The following is a 23,708-nucleotide window of genomic DNA, read 5'->3' as shown; positions in this document are numbered from 1 at the left end:
GTTAAGTACAATAAATATGAACATATACTAAATTACTAGAATTATTTTTTGTCAAGGAAGACTGCAGATTCAAAATATTTTGGAGGGAACAAGTCACAAAGTTATCATTTTAGTGACTTCCTATACACATGGAAAATTGTTAAAACAAACTTTTAAACTTTTGGTGACTTTTCAACATTTAAAAAATACTTTTGTTTTAGGAATTATAACTGTGACACACTTATTCACATCTTAGACTTATCAGATATTATTGGAACTCAGAAAGAGGACCCTTTTGTATCTTTTTATTTTAGTATCTGTTACCATGTTTATTTAATGAACTTATTGATATAGGAGTATAAGATTGTGAGAGAATGTTAGGAACAGTTTGGCAAAGCTGTGTATTTGGTTACTGCTGTCATTTTGCATAACATGTGTATTTATGTTATGAATTTTTTCAGTGATTTTTTTTGAAATACAAGGATTCAGTTTTTGGATTTTAGATGCCAACTAGTCAGTCTTTTACTTCTTATTCATTTATATTCAATTTCTTCTTTTTATTTGAAAATAATGCAAACTATGTCAATCAAAAATTTTATATATGCTGTTGCTCACTTTTTGAATTACTAATGAACATCTTTATAATTTGAAATACTTTGAATGTGTATGTTTTGAGTTTGAGTAAGTATTCTTATCATTTTAATACTCATGTATTTAAGATAGTTGCTATACCTTAGATATTTTAAATTTTAGATAATTTCAAAAGATCCATAATGTTATAACATTTTTCACATTTTCTAAATGTTAGTCCTCATATGCAATAGGTGGTAATCATTTAGCTGGAAAGAGAAAAAGAGTTTATAATCTGCTCTAGCTTTTGAAGCAGATACTCAAAGAGAGTTCTACAGACTCCTCAGCAATTCATTTTAATGTTTAACAATACTCTGTGTCAGCAAATTTAATTGTGTTTTAATCTAAATTTCTTATGTTGCATCTTCAGTCCGTAATATCCTCTTTATCTTCCCTCAGGGAGATGGAGAGCATCTGGTTACCTTCCCTTGTGAATAATTGCTCATATACTTGAAGTCTTGTAAATGTCACTGCTACAGGTTTCTTTTTGCTAAAACCATCTATCTTGATTCCTCTGTTTATTGTGGCTCAGACATTCTATTCATCTTCATTGCTCTCCTCAGAGTCCTCTCCAGTTCCTTACATTTTGTTTTCTGGTTGTGGTAGTAGTTCTGACTTGAGTGTGCGTCTGAATCAACCTGAGGCCTAGCTACAGCATAGAGTGCCAGCCTCTCACCTCGCCCACTCTCATGTTTCTGACTCCATTGAACTGGGAAAGAGCCTGAGAATTTGTACTTTGAACAGGTTTCTGTGGGATGTTGATTCAGCTAATCTGGGAAACATATTTAGAAAACCTCTAGGGTGTAGAACTCTAAATTAGGCAGCAGTCTTGGACAGGTCTGATGAATGCAACAATTCCTCACAGAAAAAGTAACTAGTATCAAAGCAGTGCCTGCATATCCTTATACTAGTCTATTTAAGAAAACCGGCATTCTGGATTATTGATTTTCCATTTTTTCTTTTTATGTCTTTAAGGATTCTCAGAACCTACCACTGTTAAAAGCTCACAGGGAAAGGTACTGATGAGAGTTTTCTCTGCTTTCTCCAACTTCTCAGTATTTTTGCTTCAGAAAATTTTATAAGTAGTCTCTTTAGAATTTCCTTTGAATATAGCTAACAACAATATGATATAACTTATAATATTTGAATCTAGAATTTTCTATACAAAATTTTATCCTTTGAATTATTCTTAATGCTCATGTGGCTTTAGTTTGTACATAAAATGAGAAGATACAAAATAAGCCTTTTTCACATGAAACAGAAATTGAGTGAGCCCTTTTCACATGAAACAAACCTCTGCTCCTCAGATTTGATTATATTTTCCCTTTCATTACCCGCTTCTGATACCAAATATAATTCTTTTCACAGTATTGGTGAAGATGTTTTGAAAATTAATTTTAATAGAAATTTCAGAAGCCAAGCCACTGGAGTTACTCTTTTGTCTTTGGTTAAAATTTCATATATAAAAATGTAACTCCAATGCTTTGGCCACCTGATGTGAAGAACTGGCTCATTAAAAAAGACCCTGATGCTGGGAAGGATTGAAGGCAGGAGGAGAAGGGGACAACAGAGGATGAGTTGCCGACTGAATGGACATCAGTTTGAGCAAGCTCCGGGAGTTGGTGATGGACAGGGAAGCCTGGCGTGCTGCAGTCCATGGGGTAACAGAGTCGGACACAACTGAGCAACTGAACTGAACTGCTTTTAGACAATAATAAATGTTTAAGTAATATATATTTTTTACATGAATTACTCGTGTTGTTTGTAAAGTAAGACTAATACAGTAAAAGTTACTTTATTTGTGCCTTTATCAGAATGCTTTATTACCCAGCACTTTAGCATGTTATTGGTGACAGAATCATTAAGACATGGCTCTATACACTAAATTATGTATAACTGTTGTTTAAATTTTAAATAAAAATTTTAAAATAAATTTTAATCTGTGTATAAGATAAGCAGAGTATTTGAATAAGTAATTTGCCTATTCCTTGAGCATGTCAAATTTTGGTATTAAATAATAATATTTTCTAATTTTCTTTTAATAATAATAAAAAAAATGAATGAAAAAACTGAATTACCTAGTGATCTTCCAAATAGAACATGCTGGAAACTAATTTTGCAAAAGCTAATTTGAAAATTTAAAGTGTGAGATAGATTAGCTATCTCAGGAAGCAGAGAGAGTTTTGATGAGCTTCAGATACAATGTGGAGAGGGAGAATAAAAAAATTCTGGTAACATACTGAACAGATACAGATTTTAGAATTTTTCAGCTGGACTTAAATCCTTATTCTTCCACTTATTATATTTTTGTGACTTCTGGCAAGTTATTTAATCTTGCCAGATTTTAATTTTCTTATCATTCAAATGTTATCTACCTTATGACATTGAAGTATTGAATGAAAACCTGTGTGACTACATTGTAAATGTAGTGCAATGTGTATGACGAATATTGAGCATTATGAGACATTTAGGATGGTGTTTTTGTCCTGGACATCTAAGAATGCATGAATATTTATTACCTGACTTGGGTATCTTGTTACTGAGAGATCTCCAAGTGAAAGTGAAAGTCGCTCAGTCGTGTCCAGCTCTTTGTGACCCCATGGACTATACAGTCCATAGAATTCTCCAGGCCAGAATACTGGAGTAGGTAGCCTTTCCCTTCTCCAAGGGATCTTCCCAACCCAGGAATCAAACTGAGGTCTCCTGCATTGCAGGCAGACAACTGAGCTGTCAGGGAAAAAGGGAATCCAGTAAATGAGGTGAGGTGAGTGGATGCTTCATTATTGACTGTGTTTTGGCCCCAATCCCTAATGCAGAACTTCATTGCTTGAGCTAAGTTGATCTTAGTACAATGGAATCAAAGTAGGCCAAAGTCCTTCTCTGACTATTTCCACTAAGTTTCATGCCTGCCTGTGATATTACTGCTTATAAGAGTGAGGAAGCCAAAGGAAAAAGAATTGGAGAGCATTTGCCCCAGCTTTAAGAAGCTAACACTTAATGAGCAAAAGAAGAGAGAAGGCTGTCTTTTTACAAGCTACTTCCATTAGTCATGGTGGGCCTTTTTAAAGGGCTATAGTCCTGTGTCTTCCAGCCCTCTTGGAAGCATATTTATTAGGTCCAGGGCTCCGTACAATGTACTAGAGATTCCCCAAGACAGAGGAACAGTAATGCCTTTTAGAGGTAAATTAAAGGAATGTAGAGAAGAGTCTTCAATCTTCCTCTCCTGAGAAATCAAAAGTAAATGCTTATGATGATGCTGTGTATTGTTATTATCATAATTAATAAGACTTAAATATGGCATTTTCAGCATTTGGAAAGGAGGCATGGAGAAGGCTATGGTTTGATAAGAGAGATGGCAGGACTATAGTAAGGAGAAGGAAGTTAATCCTGGAACAATGAATTGACATCTTTTTTGCACTTAAACTGGGACCTTCAGAAGGGCATTGTTACCTGGAGTTTGAAACTGAAGTTTTAATTCTGTTAGTTATCACTGATTATTTGGGGAGGAAGTAAGATGGCAAAAATTGCAAGTTAACTTTGTTTTTAATTAATGTAATAGTTTTGTGCACATTCTTTTGTCTTCCCTCCCATTCACTTCTTAATAGTATTTTGCAGTTCACATGTTTTCTCAGTAAGGTTGCTCATAACCTTGATGCAGGGGTTTCAGATAAATTTAAAAAGTGGTGAGAGTGAGAAGATGAAACTTTTCTCCAGGCTTCTAAGTCTACGCTAGATTTTCCTGTAGGCAGTTTGTGTTTAATTTTTAGGCCATAAAATTTTTTTAGCATGCAGCAATATGTGCCAGGGATGCCATATACTGCAATTTTTGAATTTTTCAGGAGAGGCTTTCTAGATATGACAGGGCCCTAGAATATTTAGCTTCTCAGCTAAAAATCATGGAAAAAAGTCACGACAGAAAGGAAGTAAAGCATATACTTCCTATAAAACTGTTTAATATTTTTTGTATTCTTTTCCAAGTTTAATATTTTGCTTGTAGTTATTTTCATAGCTTTGCCTTTGAACCAAGGTGTAGAAGTTAATTATAAAATATAGGTTAATGTAAAAATGCTTTATCACCAGTCCAGGTATGTGAGGACTTTTATGCTTTATTGTGAAACCCTAACAGGAAAGACTTTTCAGATCTGTGGGATTTTTTTTCATCTAGGTTCTAGGACTGACAGTTTCTATGTGCATTTTTAAAGACCTAATTTTGGGGGTAAAAGTGACCTTCTTGAAGCCTCAGCAACACCAACATCAACCACAAGATGGCTTCACTGGTTTAAAATTCAAACTGAACGCCCTCTCACTGTCAGTATAGAACTTTGATGTTTTTATAAAGAAAAATAATTGAAAAATGTTTTTAAGTTTTCATTTAAATAAATTGTATCATGTTTCATATGTTAATCTATTATGTGCTAAATAATATGATTTACCAGTGTTTCTTTTAGTGAGTTATTAAAATTAAACATGCATTTTTAATTTGAGAAAAAATGATTACTGAAACTGATTTTACCACGCTTTATTTACAAGTGCTTGTTGGTAACTATTAGCAGGACTTCTGTGGAGTTTAAAAACAATGCACAAAGGTATATGTATAGAATATATATTAGACCGATACTCTGATAATTGAAAAACAAACTGTTCACTTTTTTTTAATTCTCTTAGAGAACAAACAGCTGTAGAGGCGAAGGATGGAAATGGGAAAATGACGCATTGGAAGGAGTGTTACTTTTGACTGGAGTCCCACAGTGTTTTTCTTGTAATTGATTGGCTGCAATTACTTTGACTGAATAAGAGCAAATTATGTGTTGTGCTGTTACTTTGATGTATAAATTAATGCTTTTTCAGGCAATCTCAAGGGAAAACCTATTCAAGATTATGTTGTCTTTTTGTCAGTTACTAGGCATTTAAAATGCCTTGTTTTTAAAATTTCTAAGGAGTAGAAACTTTTAGATCTAGTATATACCATATTTATGATTCAGAAAGTTTTTCTTTTATTATTATTTATTTGTTTAAACTCTTGATGTTTATGAATATCCCTTGAAAAATTTGAAATCAGTATTAGGGACTACCTTTCCAAAGCTATTTCTTTCAATTCCTTTTGCTTTTAACCTGTTTTCTTCTTGACCTTTTTTTGGTACAAGCCCCTAACTTACCTTGGAGAACCCTGGTTTTTGGTAAACACTTCTCCTCTTTCTCTTTATTGAGAATCTACTTTATGACAGGTCCCATGTTAAATAATTTATCTGTAATTTTCAGAACAGCACTGAAAAGTAGAAATTATTATCAACTTCTGTTTTACTTTAGAGATGAGGGAATCACAGCTGTCTAAAATCATAGTTTTTTGTTACTATAGGACTTCAATAATTTCTATGTAAGTGGGATGTTCTCTCAAATGCCTTGCAAACTGCTGTTTAGTCTTCAAATTCCAACTTGAATGCCATTCTCTTCTAATTTTCTTGGCCTCTTTTGAACAGAGTGAATTTTTAAGAATTAATATTCCCATTGCCCTTTTTACCTACATGTTTTTAGTATGTAATACATTTTATCATAGTTTTAGAATGTGTATAGAAAGAAGACAGACTTTGGTGTTAGGCATATCTTAATTTGAATTCTAATTCTGCCTCTTCTGGCTGAGTAACCTCTGTTAAAATACTTGGCTTTCAATTTTCTCATTTAAGACATGCAAATGATCCTAATATACTTTTTAGTTCTGCAGGTAAATTAACTTATGTAAAAAGACTGCCACATTTTCTGGTGTATCTGCTAAGTGCTAAATAAATTAGAGTAAAAAACTATAGTAAAAAAAACCAGGAAATTTATTTATCAAGCAGCTTTTGAATGTATATTTATGCTAAGTGCAGAGGCTTTGAGATCAACAGGGCAATCCCTGCCTCCTAATAAGAAATCAAGAAACCAACAATTACCAGTATAGTGGAACAAATGCTGTGTATGTATAAGGAAGGGATGGCCATCTCAGCTTGACGAGCTTAGTGTGATGAGGTAGAGAGGTTGCTTTTCTTGCTAGATTGTTAGTTTTTAGGCTTGTAATTCTCAGTAAGAGAATAATAGGCAGATCCCTAATTGGGGTTATATTTAATATCTTACAATGGGAAGGTATATTTGGTGTGTGTTTAAAGATTATATATGTATACACATTCATACACCCATTATTTCTATTTCGATAATAAAGCTACCAAAAATAAGATTTTTTTTTGAATTCAAACTATAGAAAATAACAAATGACAAAATCTTCTTGGCTGATAAAAATACATGCAAGATAAGTATAGATAACATTTATGATTCCTAGAACCTGAATCTCTTCCTTTGTTTGGGGGAGTTTCCCATTTTCAGAGTCTTCTTGGTGTAGAAGAAAATGCCAGTTGCTTTTCCCCAGCATCCTTTGCACTTATGCTGTGGACATGGACCTCAGCTCTACTAGTCAGGTATAGCTGCACAGAATATGGGTTAGTTGGACAGAAAAGCAGGAACTGTGGTGAATTTTCTCTGGTAGTAGTAGAAGCTACAGCAAGATTGGTGGCTGAAGCAGTGCTGGGGTGTGTCCAGGGCTAATGAGATTGATAGCACAAGGAATAGAGCTGGATGCTTGAGTGTGCTGAATCTAGCTTATTCCATCTCATGAATGTTGACTGTCAGCATCTCCTCCCTGATTAGAGGTCAGTAGTTGAAATCAGCTGTGGTGGTGTTGTTCAGTCGCTCAGTCATGTCCACCTCTTTGTGACCCCATGGACTGCAGCACACCAGGCTTCCTTGTCCTTCACCGCCTCCTGGAGTTTGCTCAAACTCATGTCCATTGTGATGCCATCCAACCATCTCATCCTCTGTCGTCCGCTTCTCCTCCTGCCTTCAGTTCTTCCCAGCATCAGAGTCTTTTCCAATGAGTCAGCTCTTTGCATCAGGTGGCCAAAGTATTGGAGCTTCAGCTTCAGCATCAGTCCTTCCAATGAATATTCAGGGTTGATTTCCTTTAGGATTGACTGGTTTGAATTTAGCTATGGAAACTGGCAAATGCTACAAATGTAGATCTTCTTCTCTATTCTTCATATCCCAAACTGTTTCATCACCATACCACTGCCATCAAACCAGTTCTGTGGTTTGACTTTCAGTTTTTCTTGCTGCGAAACCTACAGACCTAGTTCTCTAATTTTCCTGCCACTTCTGTAAACTACACAATGTCTTACTTTCAATATGTTATGTAAATTATTTGAGCAATTTAAATATAATATTTGATATATGCCAACATATATACTGCTATATATACTAGTAAAAGCCTTTGACTATGTAGATCGCAACAAACTGTGGAAAATTCTTCAGGAGATGGGAATACCAGACCACCTGACCTGCCTTCTAAGAAATTTGTATGCAGGTCAAGAAGCAACAGTTAGAACTGGACATGGAACAACAGACTGGTTCCAAATTGGAAAGGAATACGTCACAGCTATATATTGTCACCCTGCTTATTTAACTTATGTGCAGAGTACATCATGCAGAATGCTGGGCTGGATGAAGCACAAGCTGAAATCAAGGTTGCCGGGAGAGATACCAATAAACTCGGATACGAAGATGGTACCACCCTTTATGGCAGAAAGCGAAGAAGAACTAAAGAGCCTCTTGATGAAAGTGAAAGAGGAGAGTAAAAAATTTGGCTTAAAAATGAGCATTCAGAAAACTAAGATCATGGCATCCTGTCCCATCACTTCATGACAAACAGATGAAACAATGGAAACAGTGACAGACTTTATTTCAGGGGGCTCTAAAATCACTGCAGATGGTGACTGCAGCCATGAAATTTAAAGACGCGTGCTCCTTTTGACTAACCTAGACAGCATATTAAAAAGCAGAGACGTTACTTTACCAACAAATGTTCATCTAGTTAAAGCTATGGTTTTTCCAGTAGTCGTGTATGTATGTGAGAGTTGGAATATAAAGAAAGCTGAGTGCAGAAGAACTGATGCTTTTGAACCGTGGTGTTGGAGAAGACTCTTGAGAGTCCCTTGGACTGCAAGAAGATCCAACCAGTCCATCCTAAAGGAGATCAGTCCTGGGTGTTCATTGGAAGGACTGATGCTGAAGCGGAAACTCCAATACGTTGTCCACCTGATGTGAAGAACTGACTCATTAGAAAAGACCCTGATGCTGGGAAAGATTGAAGGTAGGAGGAGAGAGGATGACAGAGGGTGAGATGGTTGGATGGCATCACCAACTCGATGGACATGAGTTTGAGCAAGCCTCAGGAGTTGGTGATGGACAGGGAAGCCTAGTGTGCTGCAGTCCATGGGGTGGCAAAGAGTGGGATATAACTTAGTGACTGAACAGTTTATCTGTTGTAACTTGCTTCAGATAGCTCTAACATATGTCCATTTGTAAGTACCTGATATTCATTGATTTTTCTCTTTTGTGTAATAGTAAACGATTCCCTGGTGGCTCAGACGTTAAAGGGTCTGCCTCATGCTGGAGACCCAAGTTTGATCCCTGGGTCAGGAGGATCCCCTGGAGAAGGAAATGTCAACCTGCTCCAGCATTCGTGCCTGGAGAATCCCATGGACCGAGGAGCCTGGCAGGCTACAGTCCATGGGATCCCAAAGAATCAGACACGACTGAGTGAATTTACTTTCCTTTCCTTCAAACTATTTAAACACACATAGTTTATTCATTTTCCTGTTGATGGATATTTAAATGTGTTTCTTTTTTTCCTCTTTTTTTTCTTTAAATAATAGATGCACTACTACTGATTCTAGGAACAAACATATATTTTTCCTGATGCATGTTCCCTTATATTCTTAAGGAAATACAATGAGGAATTGAGTCATTGTATGCTAGAGTAAGCCACCATTCAACTTTACCAGATAATGCCAAATTATTTTTCAAAGTGGTTGTCCTAATTTGTATTACCATCAGTAGTGTATGCAGGTCCCATTGATCTGTGTCTTTTGTGGCCCTTGATATTATGACATTTTCATAATTTTGGGGTTGTAAAATATGTTACTCTTCTTCAGGCTATTCTGTCTCTAATGACCCCATTCCCCAAGAAAGATTTTACAATCAAATGATGAAGTTTGTTAAAATGGGTCAGAGTTTTGATTGAAATTGCATTGAATCTGCGTATGAGCTTAGAGACAGTTGACATCTTTATGATTACTGCTAATAATTATTAGTGAAATGCTGGTTAGCTGCCTTTCTAGAGAGGAAAAAATAAAGCCCATATATGTAGTATTTGCCACAATTTTTAATATAAAAATTCCTGCAATGGATGATTATAAGCTCTACCAGCCAACCTTTCTGACACCAGGGGTTGGTTTAGTGGAAGAGATGGTTTCAGGATGATTTCTCTCGCACAGCCTAGATCCGTCACATGCACAGTTCACAGCTGGTTTCTTGCTCCTGTGAGAATCTCACGCCCCTGCCAGTCTGGCAGGAGGTGGAGCTCAGTTGGTAATGCCAGTGTGGAGAGGCGCCTCCTGGGTCCACAGAGTCACTGAAGCGTTGGACACCATGTGGTGACTAAGCAGCATAACTCTCGTTGTGGAGCACGGGCTCTGGGCTCGTGGGCTTCAGCACTTGCAGTACACAGCCTTAGTAGCAGTGGCTCGCTGGTCTAGGTGGGCTCTAGAATGCAGGCTCAGTAGTTATGGCATCTTTTCCAGACCAGGGATCAAACTGTACCATGAGGGAAGCCCTTCACAATTTATTGAAAGTATATACAGGTTGTGTATCTTTAGCAAGTTTTATAACTGGAACTTCCTATTTTTGTTGTTGTAAAAGTTATTTAAAAAAAAATACTGTTTTTTTCTCTGTTATTAGTACACAGAAAGGTAACTGATAGTTGTATGTTAATTTTAAATTTGCTACCTTGTATTTATTATTCTTCAATGAACATGAGTTTGAGCGAACTCTGGAAGATGGTGAGGAACAGGGAAGCCTGAGTTGGACATAAGTTAGCTACTGAGTAACAACAACTTATTGTTCTTGATAATACATCTGTATTCTTTTATGTTTTCTCTATAAACATGCTTTTTGACACTTCACATGAATGGAATCACATAATAAATACTTTGTTGTATTTGGCTTCTTTGACTAGGTGGTGGTTTTTCACTAAGTTGTGTCTGACTCTTGAGACCTCATGGACTGTAGCCTGCTAGGCTCCTCTGTCCATGGGATTCTCCAGGCAAGAATACTGGAGTGGGTTGCCATTTCCTTCTCAAGGGGATCTTCCTAACCCAGGAATTAAACCTGGGTCTCCTGCATTGCAGGCAATTCTTTACCAACTGAGCTGTGTGAATCCATGATGTAAGCATGTGTCAGTAGTGTGTTACCATTTATTGCTCAATAGCATTCTGCTGTGTGGGCTTACTACTTCTTTCTTTCCATTCTTGAGTTGATGGACTTTGAGATTGGTGTGCATAGGTCTCTTACTGTTTTTTCATTTCTACTGAAAGTATGTTTGTGTTTTTATTATTATTACTCCTTAAATTGTTTACTTGCATCTTTACTCTTTGCTTCTTAGTCAGTCTTGTTCAGTATCAGTTTCATTAGACTTTGTAAAGAATCAGTACTAGACTTTGTTAACCCTTTTTATTATATTTTTAGTTTGCTATTTCATTAATTTATTTTTATTTTATTCTTTCTTGTACCTTATTTGAATTCATTCTGTTCTCTTTGCATCTGGTTAGTTTAACTCATTATTTTCCTTTATTTTCTAATATAAACATCTGGAGGCTATTAATTTTTCTTCTACCACTGCTTTAACTATATCTTAATGGTTTTGTACATGTTATTTTCAATATCAATAAGTCCTAAATATTTTCCAGTTTATATTAAGATTTCTTCTTTAATTGTAGAACATTACCTTTTTTCTTTCTGTTATAGATTTCTATTCAGTTGTATTGTGACCAGAGAATTTTGACTGAAAGATAGCTGTGTTTGCAGTTTATGGCTTGATATATGTTTATGAATTTCATATGCTTGCTTCAGCAAAATATTTTATTTCCTAGTTCTTAGCTTCACAGTTCTATGTCAATTCTCTAGATTAGGCTTACTGTCTTGTAGTGTGTGTTTTATAATTCTAAATTCTCAACTTGTTGTTAGAGTCTTAAGTTTTTGAAAAAATAACCTTTTTGTGATTCTCAGGTTTCATGGATTATTTCCTTGTGTCACAATATTTTCTTATAATTTTATGTTTCTTTATCTTTCTGCATAGAAATCTTAGGCATTGGAATCATGAAAGCTGGTAGAACGGATTATGGAGTTACTGTGGTACTATTACTTTACAGTGAATTGAGATTCTGGCTAAGGTTACCTTTGTTACTTTTCCACTAGCCCAAAGCTGAGACTCTCAACTGCAATGTTGTTACTACAAGAAGCAAATATAGATCTTCTCTGGAGGAAAATGTCTTCCAGATTGAGACTTACTGTAGATGCCTACATGGGTGACATGAGGAAAGTTATAAAATTTCTAACATTGTAATAAACAGTTCTTTTTTGTTCCAGTTTTATTGAGTCTGATACCATCCTTAGGATGGTAGAGGGTGTGACAAATAATACTATTTTTTCCTGATCGTTTCCTGTCTTAGCCCTATTTTATTATCAAATTTATAAAAATGATACTCAGTTATTTTGACAGAGCAAAGAAGTAGGTAAGAAGGAGGGCATCATAGAAATGTATCCTTCAGGCTTTTAAAGCAGCTAAAGGGAGAACCAATATTTCATATTTCAAGGCAACTTGAATGATTACCCAGATGCTTGGATCCTCAGGTAGGGATGTGAATAGTCTAGCAAAAACTTCTCTTGATACAAATATAAGCCTATGAAAAAAATGAGCCTCTCAAAATCTCTACTGAAGCCACAGGAAATGCTTTCAGAAGTAGTGACAGAGTAAAGAAAAATAAATTGTGATTTTAACTACTTAAAAAGGACTGTGGAGGATACAACTTTTTTATTCTCTTAATTTTTGCAATAATGATGCAGTTTGCAATAATGATGAAAGATTTATAAGAACTTAATCACACTGTCTTCAAGAAAATTAGAGATACCAAGGAAACATTTCATGCAAAGATAGGTACAATAAAGGACAGAAATAGTATGGACCTAACAGAAGCAGAAGATAAGAAGAGGTGGCACGAATACGAAGAAGAACTATACAAAGAAGATCTTCATGACCCAGATAACCATGATGGTATAATCACTCACCTAGAGCCAGACATCCTGAAATGCAAAGTCAAGTGAGTCTTAGGAAGCATCACTACGAACAAATCTAGTGGAGGTGATGGAATTCCAGTTGAACTATTTCAAATCCTGAAAGATGATGCCATGAAAGTGCTGCACTTGATATACCAGCAAATTTGGAAAACTCAGCAGTGGCCACAGGACTGGAAAAGGTGAATTTTAATTCCAGTCCCAAAGAAAGGCAGTGCCAAAGAATATTCGAACTACCGCACAATTGCACTCATCTCACATGCTAGCAAAGTGAGGCTCAAAATTCTCCAAGCCAGTCTTCAACAGTGTGTGAACTGAGAACTTCCAGATGTTCAAGCTGGATTTAGAAAAGGCAGATAAACCAGAGATCAAATTGCCAACATCCAATGGATCATCGAAAAAGCAAGAGAGTTCCAGAAAAGCATCTACTTCCACTTCATTGACTATTAAGGCCTTTGACTGTGTGAATCACAACAAATTGTTGAAAATTCTTCAAGAGTTGGTAATACCGGACCACCTGACCTACCTCTTGAGAAATCTATATATAGCTCAGGAAGCAACAGATAGGATTGGACATGGAACAACGGACTGGTTCCAAATTGGGAAAGGAGTACATCAAGGCTGTATGTTGTCACTCTGCTTATATGACTTATATGCAGAGTACATCATGCGAAATGCCGGGCTGGATGAAGGACAAGCTGGAATCAAGATTGCTGGGAGATACCTCAGATATGCAGATGAAACCACCCTTATAGCAGAAAGTGAAGAAGAACTAAAGAGCCTCTTGATGAAAGTGAAAGAGGAGAGTGAAAAAGTTGGCTTAAAACTCAGCGTTCAAAAAACTAAGATCATGGCATCTGGTCCCATCACTTCATGGCAAATAGATGGGGAAACAATGGAAACAGTAACCAACTTTATTTTTTCAGGCTCCAGAATCACTGCTGATGGTGACTGCAGCTATGAAATTAAAAGACCCTCCTTCCTTGGGAGAACAGCTATGACCAGCCTCGACAGCATATTGAAAAGCAGAGACATTACTTTGCTGACAAAGGTCCATCTAGTCAGAGTTATGGTTTTTCCAGCAGTCATATATGGATGTGAGAGTTGGACCATAAAGAAAACTGAGCGCTGAAGAATTGATGCTTTTGAACTGTGGTGTTGAAGACTCTTGAGAGTCCCTTGGACAGCAGGGAGATCCAACCAGTCAATCCTAAAGGAAATCAGTCTTAACTATTTATTGGAAGGACTGATGCTGAAGCTGAAACTCTAATACTTTGTCCACCTGAGTAGAAGAACTGACTCATTAGAAAAGATCCTATCACTGAGAAAGATTGAAGGCGGGAGTAGAAGGGGATGACAGAGGATGAGATGGTTGGATGGCATCACAGACTTGATGGACTTGAGTTTGAGCAAGCTCCAGGAGTTGGTGATGGACATGGAAGCCTGGTGTGCTGCAGTCCCTTAGGATTACAAAGGATCAAACACACCTGAGCGAATGAACTGAGCTGAATCATACTCAGGAAGTTCTTCTTTGTTTACAACCCTATTTTAGGGTTGACAGAAATTGTGATGCTTGTGCTGTTAGGTATTGATAAATTCATTCCTCAAGGAAGTTGATAAAATTATTAAAAGAAATGGCTAGTAGATTTTTCATAGTATCATAGAATGTCTAAATTTAAATAATTTCCTGATTGCTGTGTTCAGACTATAGGTATGTGGTTCTATGTCATCCAAACTTTGGAGAGTCTGATTGTAAATAAGAATATTATTTAACATGATCAATAAATTAATAAATGAATACAGTCATTTAAATTTGATATTCCATATCAATTGACATGTTAGAGTTCAGATGACATAGATGACAAAGACACAGATGTCTGTCAACCAAAGGAAAGAAAAGAATGAAGCCTAGGTCATTTCTTTTTGGCCTCAGAGAATATTTCCAGTATATACCTCATATTGTTTATTAAAATTAGAGCTCTTCCTTTTTAACTATTGAAATTTTTGCAATAATTTCTTTCATTTGCTCTTTATTGCTCATGTAAAAGTGAATATCAAACGTTAAAGAAATCTTGGGGAAAAAGTACTTGTTTTTTATTACTTTCATTTAAATTGGATATCTTTTTTTACTTCAGGGTTGCTCTTGACACTAATTGAAGAAGGAGTTGCAAGTTAGTTCTCATACAGTTTTGTGGATGCTTTTAGATACAGGGTTAAAGTTAGGATTTAGGATCTTTGCATTTTATTCTTTGTTTTATTTAGATCTAGTACTTCCCTATTTTTTGACTGCTTTGTATAATTAATTGCATATTATAAACATTATACTGAAAAATCATTTTATCTGATCTTTTATTTATATTTTGGAATCTTTCTGAATTGTGTGGAATTAGTCTTAAGACCTGTTGTTTCAAATTGAGAATCGACTATAAAAGACTGTGTAATTCAGGAGTTTCTCAGGAGAGTCTAATCAATAGTTCCTCCTGTTTTACTTTGGTTTTGAATTGATTGAGAAGGAAAGAAGTGACAAATGTGGGCCAAAATGTGCTGTGCATAGTTGCTTAGTCGTGTCTGAGTCTATGCGGCCCCACGGTGGGTTGCCATTTTCTACTCCAGGGATCTTCCCGATTAACTTTACCATTGACAAAAATTAATTTGGAAGATATAGCTTGTAGGAGAGACAAATGGATGCATTAATTGAAGCACAAACCTGGCAGATTTATACATTTATTATGGCAATGCCAGTACAGTGAAGAGGCTGAGTAGGTACCTCCTCTTCAGGGTCCCTACTTAGATCCCAAGAAATGAAGGGTAAAGATGAGCCCAACATTTACAGTATATTCTTCCCAGTCGGATAAGTAATTCGATAAATGGGTATGTTAGTCTCCTGAAGCTTTTGTATCAAATTCCCACAAACTTGGTGGCATACAATAACAGAAATTTATTCTTTCATGGTCTGTGAGCCAGAAGTCTGAAATCAAGGTGTCAGAAGGGTTGGTTCCTTTTGGAGGCTCTGAAGGAGAGTCTGTTTTATGCTCCTCTCATAGCTTCCGGTAGCTGTGGGCAGTCTTTGGTGTTCTTTGGCTCCTAGATGTGTAACTCCAACTTCTGCCTCCATTTTCTTCTTCAATGACCTTTGTACCCAGTGTCTTTGTGTTTATTTCTCCTTCTCTTCTAAAGACACTCATCATTGTGTTTCTCCTAATCCAGGATCATCTCATCTTTAGATACTGATCTTAATTAGATATATCAAGTCCCTTTTTCCAAATTGGACTTTGTTTACAGGTTTCATGTGGAACCATCTTTTGGCAGGGCCACTATTTAATTCATTAGAAGAGATGAAGAGACTGAGAGTTGGAGTGAAAGTGAAAGTTGCTCATTTGTGTCTGACTCTTTGTGACCCCATGGACTAAACAGTCTGTGGAATTTTCCAGGCCAGAATACTGGAGTGGGTAGCTGTTCCCTTCTCTAGGGGATCTTCCCTACCCAGGGATCAAACCCAGGTCTCCTGAATTGCAGGTGGATTCTTTACCAGCTGAGCCACCAGGGAAGCCAAGAGTTGGAGTGATGAAATAAACTTGCTGCTTGCTAGGAAACATGGAGTTGGGAGCAAGTGTTCTTCCCTAGCACTCCTAGCTTTTTGTTCTCATGATCAATCACTTGTAGGAGATGAGCAAAGCAGTCCTGCTCTGCATGGTTGTCATTGTCTTCAATTTGTGTTTCTTTGGCAGAATCTTTTAAAACCACTTTTCATTTTTGTTATCATTAATGGTTAAAACTAGGTCACATTACAAGTATATTCATTTAACTGCGTGCAAATAAATGTCAGTTTGTCATAGTACATTGGAAACAAACAAACCACTCAAGGTGCCATGTCAATGCCCCTGTGATGGAGATTTTCCCAAAATTCTATTAAGATGCCTTGTGCCTATAATTCATATGGACTGAGTGAGGGTGCCCTTGTTGCTCCGATTATGAAGTATTAATAGTATTTAATTTCTTTGTTAACTAAGAATTTAATAGAAACAGTTGTTTTCATCCCACACTTAAGTGAATGTACACTCCGTAGAATCATTTTGGTTCACATAAGTCTAGATCTTCACTGATTGTCTAATAGAACTTTTTGCAGTGATGTAGGATAGTCTGTATTTGTGTTATGCAGGTATAGAATACTCAAAATGAGGCCCGTGTGACTGAAGAATTGAACTTTTAATTTCACTAAATGTTAGTTAATTTAAATGGAAATTGTAAAAGTTTTATATGGTTAGTGAACTCTGTTGGACAGCAAAGGCTAAACATATGTCACTCTCTAGGCTAAAATATTGGGAGTAGTAGAATAAAGAAAATCATGACCATTATAAAAACCATAATATGCCTTTGGTTTAAATAACTTTATTTTAATGGCGTTAACAATAATAAAAGAAAAAGTTTATTCTGAATCAGTAGCTTATTGTTGTTAAAGGTTGGCTTATTTCAGCTTAGAATTTTATTTCATAACAGAAACTTAGATGTAATTTTTTTCTCTTTTCTCTAATTATATTCTTGAAAGATCCTAGCCCTTCTTCTTTTGTTGTTGTTTTAGTTGTTAAGTCATATCCCACTCCTTTGTGACCCGATGGACTGTAGCCTGCCAGGCTCCTCTGTCCATGGGATTTTCCAGGCAAGAATACTGGAGTGGGTTGCCATTTCCTTTTCCAGGGGATCTTCCTGACCCAGGGATCCAACTCATATCTCCTGCATTGGCAGGTGAATTCTCCACCACTGAGCCACCAGGGAAGCCCAATTATATTCTCTAAGGCTCAATTTATAACAGAATTATTTCTTTGTGGGCAAAATACTAGTAAATATAGGGTAGAAATTTGTCAACTTGGGAACATGTTTACTCAAGAAATTAAGTGTAAATGTCTTTTCATATTTCTTTTTCTCTTTGTTAAAAATACGTATTGAACTAATATGTACCAAAAGATATTACATAAAAGTCTTTTTATAACAAAGAAGCTTTTTTTCTTTGTCAGAATGATAGTACTTAAAGGTATAATATTTTATAATGTAGAAAGTATCAGCTTGTTAAATTTATTTTTCATACATATAAGCAGATTTTGCTCTCATTCTCCAATTATGCCATAGCATTTTATTATATTTGATTGCTAAGGAAGGCTTTCTTGTCTCTCCTTGCTATTCTTTGGAATTCTGCATTGAAATGGGTATATCTTTCCTTTTCTCCTTTGATTTTTGCTTCCCTTCTTTTCACAGCTATTTGTAAGGCCTCCTCAGACAGCCATTTTGCTTTTTTGTATTTCTTTTTCTTGGGGATGGTCTTGATTCCTGTCTCCTGTACAATGTCACGAACCTCCATCCATAGTTCATCAGGCACTCTCTCCATCAGATCTAGTTCCTTAAATCTATTTCTCACTTCCACTGTATTGTCCTAAGGGATTTGATTTAGGTCATACCTGAATGGTCTAGTGTTTTTCTCCACTTTCTTAGATATCAGTCTGAATTTGGGCAATAAGGAGTTCATAATCTGAGCCATAGTAAGCTCCCCATCTTGTTTTTGTTGACTGTATACAGCTTCTCCATCTTTGGCTGCAAAGAATATAATCAGTCTGATTTCAGAGTCGACCATCTGGTGATGTCCATGTGTAGAGTCTTCTCTTGTGTTGTTGGAAGAGGCTGTTTGCTATGACCAGTGTGTTCTCTTGGCAAAACTCTATTAGCCTTTGCCCTGTTTCATTCTGTACTCCAAGGCCAAATTTGCCTGTTACTCCAGGTGTTTCTTGACTTCCTACTTTTGCATTCCAGTTCCCTATAATGAAAAGGACATCTTTTTTGGGTGTTAGTTCTAGAAGATCTTGTACGTCTTCATAGAACTGTTCAACTTCAGCTTCTTCAGTGTTACTGGTCAGGACATAGGCTTGGATTACCATGATATTGAATGGTTTGCCTTGGAAACGAACAGAGATCATTCTGTCGTTTTTGAGATTTCATCCAAGTACTGCATTTCGGACTCTTTTGTTGACCATGATGGCTACTCCATTTCTTCTAAGAGATTCCTGCCCACAGTAGTAGATATAATGGTCACCTGAGTTAAATTCACCCATTCCAGTCCATCTTAGTTTGCGAATTCCTAGAATGTTGATGTTCACTCTTGCCATCTTCTGTTTGACCACTTCCAATTTGCCTTGATTCATGGACCTAGCATTCCAGGTTCCTATGCAATATTACTCTTTACAGCATCGAACCTTGCTTCTGTCACCAGTCCGATCCACAGCTGAGTGTTGTTTTTGCTTTGGCTCCATCCCTTCATTTTTTCTGGAGTTATTTCTCCACTGATTTCCAGTAGCATATTGGGTACCTACTGACATGGGGAGTTCATCTTTCAGTGTCCTATCTTTTTGCCTTTTCATAATGTTCATGGGTTTCTCAAGGCAAGAATACTGAAGCGATTTACTATTTCCTTCTCCAGTCAGACCTCTCCACCATGATCCATCTGTCTTGGGTGGTCCCACAAGGCCTGGCTAACCCTTATGGCAGAAAGTGAAGAAGAACTAAAGAGCCTCTTGATGAAAGTGAAAGAGGAGAGTGAAAAAGTTGGCTTAAAGCTCAACATTCAGCAAACTAAGATCATAGCATCTGGTCCCAACACTTCATGGCAAATAGATGGGGAAACAGTGGAAACAGTGCGGCTGACTTTATTTTTCTGGGCTCCAAAATCACTGCAGATGATGATTGCAGCCATGAAATTAAAAGACGCTTATTCTTTGGAAGGAAAGTTATGACCAACCTAGACAGCATATTAAAAAGCAGAGACATTACTTTGTCAATAAAGGTCTGTCTAGTCAAGGCTGTGGTTTTTCCAGTGGTCATGTATGGATGTGAGTTGGACTGTAAAGAAAGCTGAGTGCTGAAGAATTGATGCTTTTGAACTGTGGTGTTGGAAAAGACTCTTGAGAGTCCCTTAGACTGCAAGGAGATCCAACCAGTCCATCCTAAAGGAGTTTAGTCCTGGGTGTTCATTGGAATTACTGATGTTGAAGCTGAAACTCCAATATTTTGGCTACCTGATTCGAAGAGTTGACTCATTGGAAAAGACCCTGATGCTGGGAAAAATTGAGGGCCGGAGGAGAAGGGGATGACAGAGGATGAGATTGTTGGATGGCGTCACCGACTCAATGGACATGGGTTTGGGTGGACCCTGGGAGTTGGTGAGCGACAGGGAGGCCTGGTGTGCTGCGGTTCATGGGGTCACAAAGAGTCGGACATGACTGAGCGACTGAACTGTACTGAACTGACTGATTTTTTTTTTTTTTTTTTAAATATTATTTTATTAGTTGGAGGCCAATCACTTTACATTTCAGTGGGTTTTGTCATACATTGACATGAATCAGCCATATAGTTACACGTATTCCCCATCCCGATCCCCCCTCCCACCTCCCTCCCCACCCTGAAACTGGAGCCCATTATACAGAGTGAAGTAAGCCAGAAAGATAAAGAACATTACAGTATACTAACACATATATACGGAATTTAGATAGATGGTGGCGATAACCCTATATGCAAAACAGAAAAAGAGACACAGAAGTACAGAACAGACTTTTGAACTCTGGGGGAGAACGTGAGGGTGGGATGTTTTGAAAGAACAGCATGTATATTATCTATGGTGAAACGGACCACCAGCCCAGGTGGGATACATGAGTCAGCTGACTGATTTTATTATACTAAAACTTTTGAGTTAATAGCCTATCAATTTTCTTTTTGTCTTTGATTAAAATATGGCTAGAGAGAACATTTCTTCTCTTTATTGCCAATGCATATAATATTGCATTAGATTTAAACTCACTTGAGGAAAATATGAAAATTAATATAGTTCACACTTCTTAGATTTTATGTAGTTTAAATTTTGGAATTTTTTAACTTCTACAAGAGGGTGTACTTTATTTAAAAAGTTTAAAAAAACTTTTTTTAGTAAAGAGATTTTATTTAAAAGAATTATTACACGTTGGGGAAATGTCTCTTGTAATACAGGGAAGGGGGCTTTTGTAATAGGGAGAACACTTTGACTACAGATCTGCAAGTATGTCTAAATTCAACTTTAGAACTTACCTTTGAGGATACTGAAAGAGAAGGCATTAGAGGAAGCCAGAGGTCATGACTTCCTGTTGACCCTAGAACTGGACCTGGACAATCAGAGACTCTTCACCCTTTTCCTGTACTTGGAATGTATGTGCTGTGCACCATTCCCACAGTGTGAGCTGGGTTTAAGGATGTAACCCTGAGAGAACAAAGTGCTGTTGAGGCCATCTGGACAGTATGTGTGACTGAACCTAGTTGAAACCTTCATATACACTTTTAAGATTGTGATGGATGGCCACAGAGATCTGCTCACCTTGTAGCCATGCAAAACAAGCTTCCTGTGTACATTCTCTTACTTATAAACCTTCCACTTACCTATCTGGAGTGAACGGCCTCTTTTTTTTTTTTTTTTCTTTTCTTTTAAATATTTTTAATGAGTGCATTTTTGCTATCTGGAAATCACAAAATTTTTTATATTAAATTAACCAATTGCATTCAATATTTAAAAAGAAATAAACCTGCTACTTCAAAGAAAGTCACAGCTGGCATTCAGTAGTAATCTTGTGTATAATATGATCTATGCTTGAAGCCAACTTAACCCTCTTTCCTCCCTATACATTTTTTAAATTAGTTTATTTTAATTGAAGGATAATTACTTTAAAATCTTTTGGTGATTTTTGCCACACATCAACATGAATCAGCCGTGGGTACCCATGTGTCCCCCCATCCTGAAACCCACTCCCACCTTCCTTCCCACCCTATCCCTTGGGTTGTCCCAGCGCACCGGCTTTAAGTGCCCTGCTTCATGCATCGAACTTGCACTGGTCATCTGCTTTACATATGGTAATATGCATGTTTCAATGTTATTCTCTTAAATCATCCCCCCCACCCCGCCTTCTCCCACATAGTCCAAAAATCTGTTCTTTACATCTGTATCTCTTTTGGTACCTTTCATAAAGGATCATCGTTACCATCTTTCTAAATTCTATATATATTTGTTAATATATGGTATTTCTGTTTCTCTTTCTGACTTACTTTACTCTGTCTAATAGGCTCCAGTTTCATCCACCTCATTAGAACTGCCTCGAATGTGTTCTCTTTTTATAGCTGAGTAATGAGTTGACTCATTGGAAAAGCCCTGATGCTGGGAGGGATTGGGGGCAGGAGGAGAAGGGGACAACAGAGGATGAGATGGTTGGATGGCATCACCAACTTGATGGACATGGGTTTGAGTAACCTCCGGAAGTTGGTGATGGACAGGGAGGCCGGTGTGCTGCGATTCATGGGGTCGCAAAGAGTTGGACACAACTGAGCGACTGAACTAAACTGAACTGAACTGAATATTCCATTGTGTATATGTACCACAACTTCCTTATCCATTCGTCTGTCCATGGACATCTAGGTTGCTTCCATGTCCTGGCTATTGTAAACAGTGCTGTGATGATCATTGGGGTCTCTTTCTGGTTTCCTCAGTGTGGATGCCCAGCAGTGCGATTGCTAGGTCATATGGCAGTTCTTTATCAGATTCCAAGTTTTTAAGGAATCTCCACACTGTTCTCCATAGTGACTGTACCAGTTTGCATTCTTACCAATAGTGTAAGAGGGTTCCCTTTTTTCCACTTCCTCTTCAACATTTACTGTTTGTCAACTTTTTGATGGTGGCCATTTTGACTGGTGTGAAATGATACCTCATGGTTTTGGTTTGCATTTCTCTAATAGTGATGTTGAGCATCTTTTCATGTGTTTATCAGCCATCTGTACGTCTTCTTTGGAGAAATGTCTGTAGCTCTTTGGCCCACTTTCTGATTGGGTTATTTGTTTTTCTGGTATTGAGCTACATGAGCTGCTTATTTATTTTGGAGATTAATTTTTGTCAGTTGTTTCATTTGCTATTATTTTCTCCCATTCTTAAGCCTCCTTTTTCACCTTGCTTATTGTTTCCTTCATTGTGAAAAAGCTTTTAAGTTTATTTAGGTCCCATTTCTTTGTTTTTTCCTAAGTATTTTATTCTTTTCATCGCGATGGTTAATGGGATTGTTTCCTTAATTTCTCTTTCTGTTTTTTCATTCTTAGTGTATAGGAATGCAAGGAATTTTTGTGTATTAATTTTATATCCTGCAACTTTACTGTATTCATTGATTGCTGCTGCTGCTGCTGCTAAGTCGCTTCAGTCATGTCCGACTCTGTGTGACCCTATGGACAGCAGCCCATCAGGCTCTTCTGTCCACAGGATTCTCTAGGCAGGAATACTGGAGTGGGTTGTTATTTCCTTCTCCATATTCATTGATTAGCTCTAGCAGTTTTCTGGCTATACCTTTAGGGTTTACTATGTAGAGGATCATGTCATCTGCAAACAGTGAGAGTTTTACTTCTTTTCCAACCTGGATTCCTTTCATTTCTTTTTCTTCTCTGATTGCTGTGGCTTCCAAAACTATGTTGAATAGTAGTGGTGAGAGTGGCACTCTTGTCTTTTTCCTGATTTTAGAGGAAATGCTTTCAATTTTTCACCATTGAGGATAATGTTTGCTGTGGGTTTGTCATATATGGTTTTTATTAGGTTGAGGTATGTTCCTTCTGTGCCTGCTTTCTGGAGAATTTTTATCATAAATGGGAGTTGCATTTTGTCAAAGGCTTCCTCTGTATCTATTCAGATAATATAATGGCTTTTATCTTTCAATTTGTTAATCTGGTATATCACATTGATTGATTTGTGAATATCGAAGAATCCTTGCATCCCTGGAATAAAGCCCACTTGTTCATGATATATAATTCTTTTAATATGTTGTTGAATTCTGTTTGCTAAAATTTTGTTGAGG

At 36.9% G+C, this 23,708-nt stretch overlaps 1 protein-coding gene across 3 annotated transcripts in view; it reads left to right on the top strand.

The window, feature by feature from the left end:
* Window positions 1-23,708, top strand: part of TDRD3 (tudor domain containing 3) — a 215,591-nt gene that overhangs the window by 70,895 nt on the left and 120,988 nt on the right. The gene's annotated exons all lie outside the window — the stretch shown is intronic.

Source organism: Muntiacus reevesi, chromosome 11 (assembly GCF_963930625.1).
Source record: "Muntiacus reevesi chromosome 11, mMunRee1.1, whole genome shotgun sequence".
NCBI classification, from domain to species: Eukaryota; Metazoa; Chordata; class Mammalia; order Artiodactyla; family Cervidae; genus Muntiacus; species Muntiacus reevesi.
The sequence above is the reverse complement of the archived record's forward strand: the minus strand, read 5'-3'. Positions and strand labels throughout refer to the sequence as shown.